This window comes from Arachis duranensis, chromosome 1 (genome assembly GCF_000817695.3).
Source record: "Arachis duranensis cultivar V14167 chromosome 1, aradu.V14167.gnm2.J7QH, whole genome shotgun sequence".
NCBI classification, from domain to species: Eukaryota; Viridiplantae; Streptophyta; class Magnoliopsida; order Fabales; family Fabaceae; genus Arachis; species Arachis duranensis.
In genome coordinates, this window is record NC_029772.3 from 66,855,580 (window position 1) to 66,861,579 (window position 6,000).

Consider the following 6,000-nt stretch of genomic DNA (forward strand, 5'->3'; position numbering starts at 1 on the left):
TGGGCCTGTCCTCTTCAATGAGAATGTCTCCTTCTATTTCTATCCCAGCCAAATTACATAGGTGACAAATGAGATGAGGAAAGGCTAACCTTGCCAAGGTGGATGACTTGTCAGCCACCTTGTAGAGTTCTAGATGTATGATCTCATGAACTTCTATTTCCTTCCTAATCATGATACTATGGATCATGATGGCCCGATCTACAGTCACTTCAGATCGGTTACTGATGAGCGGATATTTTGTACGCTTTTTGGGGGTAATTTCACGTAGATTTTAGTATGCTTTAATTAGTTTTTAGTAGAATATCATTAGATTTTAGGCAAAAATCACATTTCTGGACTTTACTATGAGTTTTTGTGTTTTTTTGTGATTTCGGGTAATTTCTGGCTGAAATTGAGGGAGCTGAGCAAAAATCTGAGTTAGGCTGAGAAAGGACTGCTGATGCTGTTGGATCCTGACCTCCCTGCACTGGGAATGGATTTTTTGAAGCTACAGAAGTCCAATTGGCGCGCTCTCAACGGCGTTGGAAAGTAGACATCCAGGGCTTTCCAGCAATATATAATAGTTCATACTTTGCGCGAATATAGATGACGTAACTTGGCGTTGAACGCCAAGTACATGCTGCTGTCTGGAGTTAAACGCCAGAAACACGTCATGATCCGGAGTTGAACGCCCAAAACACGTTATAACTTGGAGTTTAACTCCAAGAAAAGCCTCAGCTCGTGGATAGCTTTAGTCTCAGCCCCAGCACACACCAAGTGGGCCCTAGAAGTGGATTTCTGCAACAATTATCTTAGTTCACTCATATTCTGTACACCTAGGTTACTAGTTTACTATTTAAACAACTTTTAGAGACTTATCTTGTACGGGATGACATTTTCAGATCTGAATTTTATACACTTTGATGGCATGAGTCTCTAAACTCCATTGTTGGGGGTGAGGAGCTCTGCAGCGTCTCGATGAATTAATGCAATTGTTTCTATTTCACTCAAACGTGTATATGTTCCTATCTAAGATGTTCATTTGCACTTAATTGTGAAGGAGGTGATGATCCGTGACACTCATCACCTTCCTCAACCCATGAACGTGTGCTCGACAAACACCTCCGTTCTATATCAGAATGAATGAGCATCTCTTAGCTTCCTTAATCAGAATCTTCGTGGTATAAGCTAGAACTGATGGCGGCCATTCTTGAGGATCCAGAAAGTCTAAACATTGTCTGTGGTATTCCGAGTAGGATTCAAAGATTGAATGGCTGTGACAAGCTTCAAACTCATGATTGCTGGGCGTGATGACAAACGCAAAAGGATCAATGGATCCTATTCCAACATAATCGAGAATCGACAACTGATTAGCCGTGCTGTGACAGAGCATCTGGAATGTTTTCACTGAGAGGATGGGAAGTAGCCACTAACAATGGTGATACCCTACATACAGCTTGCCGTAGACGGGCTTTACAAACAATTGAGTTAAATATTACATTGCAGAAATTCAGAGAACAAAGCATCTCTGAAACTCCAACATATTCCCCATTACTGCATTACAAGTAATTAATTCTCGCTCTTTTATTTTTCTAATAATTCCAACCGATAACTTTAATTGACATCCTGACTAAGAATAATAAAATGAACATAGCTTGCTTCAAACTAATAATTTCCGTGGGATCGACCCTTACTCACGTAAGGTATTACTTGGACGACCCAGTGCACTTGCTGGTTAGTTGTACGGATTACAAACTTCGTGCACCAAGTTTTTGGCGCCGTTGCCGGGGATTGTTCGAGTTTGAACAACTAAAGGTTTATTTTATTTCTTAGATTTGGAATAATTTATTTTTATTGTTATAGAGTCATTAAATCCTGATAGGATAGTTTCTTTTCAAAAATTTCTTTTCAAAAATATTAGTTTTCTTAATTAATTGTTAATTTTCGTGAGTTTAGTGTCTTGTTCTAAGTTTGGTGTTAATTGCATATTTTATATTTTTCTTTAAATTTTCGAACTTGTGATTTTTCTTGTTTGATCTTGAGTTTTTCTTGTTTTGCGTCTTTTCTTGTTTTTCTTGCATTTTTTCAGAACATTAACTTTCAAAAATTTTATACTTTTATCCATAAATATAATACATCTTTAAAATCAACACTGAAGTTACTACCCAATTGGCTGGAGCTTTAGTAGTTGTTCTTGATAATTGGGTATCCTCTTTGGAATCTTTTTCAAAAATAATTTTTCTTTGATTGAATCTTGTGCCAAACTCTAAGTTTGGTGTTTTCTTGTTAATTTTTCTATAATTTTCGAAAACTTATCTTGGTTCTCTAAAAATTTTAAGTTTGGTGTTCTTTCTTTTGTTCTTGGTGTTCTTGTGAATCTTCAAGGTGTTCTTGAATTTTTCGTGTGTTCTGATCTTAAAATTTTTAAGTTTGGTGTTCCTTGATATTTTCCCTCCAAAATTTTCGAAAATAAGGAGCATTAGATCTAAAAATTTTAAGTCTTGTGTCTTCTGTGTGTTTTTCTCTTTCATCATAAAATTCAAAATTCAAAAATATATCTTTCCTAACTAATTTTAAACTACATTTTCGAAAAATTTTATATAAAAATTCAGATTTCAATTTCAAAATATTTTCAATTTCTTTTATTTATTTTGTTTTTATTTTATTTTATAAAATAAGTTTTTATAAAATAAATAATATCAATATACATATCATTTTTTTATAAAATAAATAATATCAACATACATATCATCTCCTTTATTCCATCATGGAACTAAGTGGGAGTGAACAGTCCAGGAGGACTCCGGGGTCATATGCTAACCCCACTACTGCTTCATATGGGAGTAGTATCTGTATACCCTCCATTGGAGTTAATAGCTTTGAGTTGAATCCTCAGCTTATTATCATGGTGCAGCAAAACTGCCAATATTCTGGTCTTCCACATGAAGAACCTACAGAGTTTCTGGCACAATTTTTACAAATTGCTGACACAGTGCATGATAAGGAAGTAGATCAGGATGTCTACAGATTATTACTGTTTCCATTTGCTGTAAAAGATCATGCTAAGAGGTGGTTAAATAACCAACCTAAGAACAGCATAAAAACATGGAAACAGCTGTCAAAAAAATTCCTGAATCACTATTTCCTTCCAAAACGGATGACACAGCTAAGGCTAAGCATCCAAGGCTTCAAACAAGGAGATAATGAATCCCTTTATGATGCCTGGGAGAGATACAGAGAGATGCTAAGAAAATGTCCCTCTGAAATGTTTTCAGAGTGGGTGCAATTAGACATCTTCTACTATGGGCTTACAGAAAAAGCTCAGATTTCTTTAGATCACTCAGCTGGTGGATCTATACATATGAGAAAAACAATTGAAGAAGCTCAAGAGCTTATTGATACAGTTGCCAGAAATCAGCATCTGTACCTAAGCAATGAATCTTCCATAAAAGAAGAAGCTAAAACAGTAACTGCTGAACTCAGTCCTATGGATCAAGCTAATGAATTCAATCAGCAATTAGACTTTCTAACCCAACAGCTAGCCAAATTCAAGGAAATACTACAGGAAACAAGAATGGCTAACAGGAATATGGAAGTACAGTTAAAGCAAACAGAAAGGCAACTGTCAAAACAAATAGCAGAAGAATGCCAAGCAGTTCAATTAAGAAGAGGGAAAACATTAAATACCTCACTTCAAAGCAGCAGGAAGCCAAGAAATGAACAAATGGCTACTCCATATCTCTCTGAGGACAATCAGAGCCCAGAGAGGAATAAGGCTGGCGCTGAACGCCCAGACCATGCTCATTCCTGGCGGTCAACGCCAGAAACAAGCATGAATCCGGCGTTGAATGCCCAAGGGAAGCTCAGTTCTGGCGTTCAGACGCCAGTAACAAATAAGGAGTTAGCGACTAACGCCACTCCAGCTTCCACCCCTGGCATTCAAATGCCAGTGGGGGATCAGTCACATACAAGTGCTGATAACAACCCTTCTAAAAAGGCTTCCCAACCCACTTCAACAGGTAATAAACCTGCCCCAACCCACTTCCACCCCTGGCATTCAAAGCCAAAATGCCTTATCCTCAAAAACTCCGCCAAGCGGAATAGGATAAGCAATTCGCCCGCTTTGCAGACTATCTCAGGACTCTTGAAATAAAGATTCCGTTTGCAGAAGCATTTGAGCAAATACCCTCTTATGCTAAGTTCATGAAAGAGATCTTAAGCCATAAGAAGGATTGGAGGGAGACTGAAAAAGTTTACCTCACTGAAGAATGTAGTGCAGTCATTCTTAAAAGCTTACCTGAGAAGCTTAAAGATCCCGGAAGCTTTATGATACCATGCACATTAGAGGGTACTTGTACCAAGCAAGCTTTATGTGATCTTGGGGCAAGTATCAACCTAATACCTGCATCTACTATCAGAAAGCTTGGTTTAACTGAAGAAATCAAACCAACCAGGATATGTCTTCAACTTGCCGATGGCTCCATTAAATACCCATCAGGAGTGATTGAAGACATGATTGTCAAGGTTGGGCCATTTGCCTTTCCTACTGACTTTGTGGTACTGGAAATGGAGGAGCACAAGAGTGCAACTCTCATTCTAGGAAGACCTTTCCTAGCAACTGGCCGAACCCTCATTGACATCCAAAAAGGGGAAGTAACCCTGAGAGTCAATGAGGAGGAGTTCAAGTTGAATATTGTCAAAGCTATGCAACATCCAGACACCCCAAATGACTGCATGAGTATTGATATCATTGACTCTCTGGTGAGAGAGGTCAATATGGCTGAGAGTCTCGAATCCGAATTAGAGGACATCTTTAAAGATGTTCAGCCTGATTTGGAGGAATCAGAGAGAATAATAGAACCTCTGAAAATCCATCAGGAAGAGGAGAAACCTCCCAAACCCGAGCTCAAACCATTACCACCATCTCTGAAATATGCATTTCTGGGAGAAGGTGATACCTTTCCTGTAATCATAAGCACTACCCTAGAGTCACAGGAAGAGGAAGCACTAATTCAAGTGCTAAGGACACACAAGACAGCTCTTGGGTGGTCCATCAGTGATCTTAAGGGCATTAGCCCAGCCAGATGCATGCACAAAATCCTATTGGAGGGTGACGCCAAACCAGTGGTCCAACCACAAAGGCGGCTGAATCCAGCCATGAAGGAAGTGGTGCAGAAGGAAGTCACTAAATTACTAGAGGCTGGGATTATTTATCCTATTTCTGACAGCCCCTGGGTAAGCCCTGTCCAAGTTGTCCCTAAAAAGGGAGGCATGACAGTAGTTCATAATGAAAAAAATGAACTGGTTCCTACAAGAACAGTTACAGGGTGGCGTATGTGTATTGATTATAGAAGGCTNGTTACAGGGGGGTGTATGTGTATTGACTACAGAAGGCTCAATACAGCCACCAGAAAAGATCATTTTCCTTTACCATTATAGACCAGATGCTAGAAAGACTAGCAGGTCATGAATACTACTGCTTCCTGGATGGATATTCAGGTTATAATCAAATTGCAGTAGATCCAAAAGATCAAGAGAAAACGGCATTCACATTTCCATCTGGAGTATTTGCATACAGAAGGATGCCATTTGGTCTGTGCAATGCACCTGCAACCTTTCAGAGGTGCATGCTCTCAATTTTCTCTAATATGGTGGAAAAATTTCTGGAAGTCTTCATGGATGACTTTTCAGTATTTGGAGACTCATTCAGCTCCTGCCTTAGCCATTTAGCACTTGTTCTAAAGAGATGCCAAGAGACTAACCTGGTTTTAAACTGGGAAAAATGTCACTTTATGGTGAGAGACCAACCTGGTTTTAAACTGGGAGAAATGTCACTTTATGGTGACTGAAGGCATTGTCCTTGAGCACAAAATCTCGAACAAGGGAATAGAGGTGGATCAAGCTAAGGTAGAGGTAATTGAAAAATTACCACCACCTGTCAATGTTAAGGCAATCAGAAGCTTTCTGGGACATGCAGGATTCTATAGGAGGTTTATAAAGGATTTTTCAAAAATCGCCAAA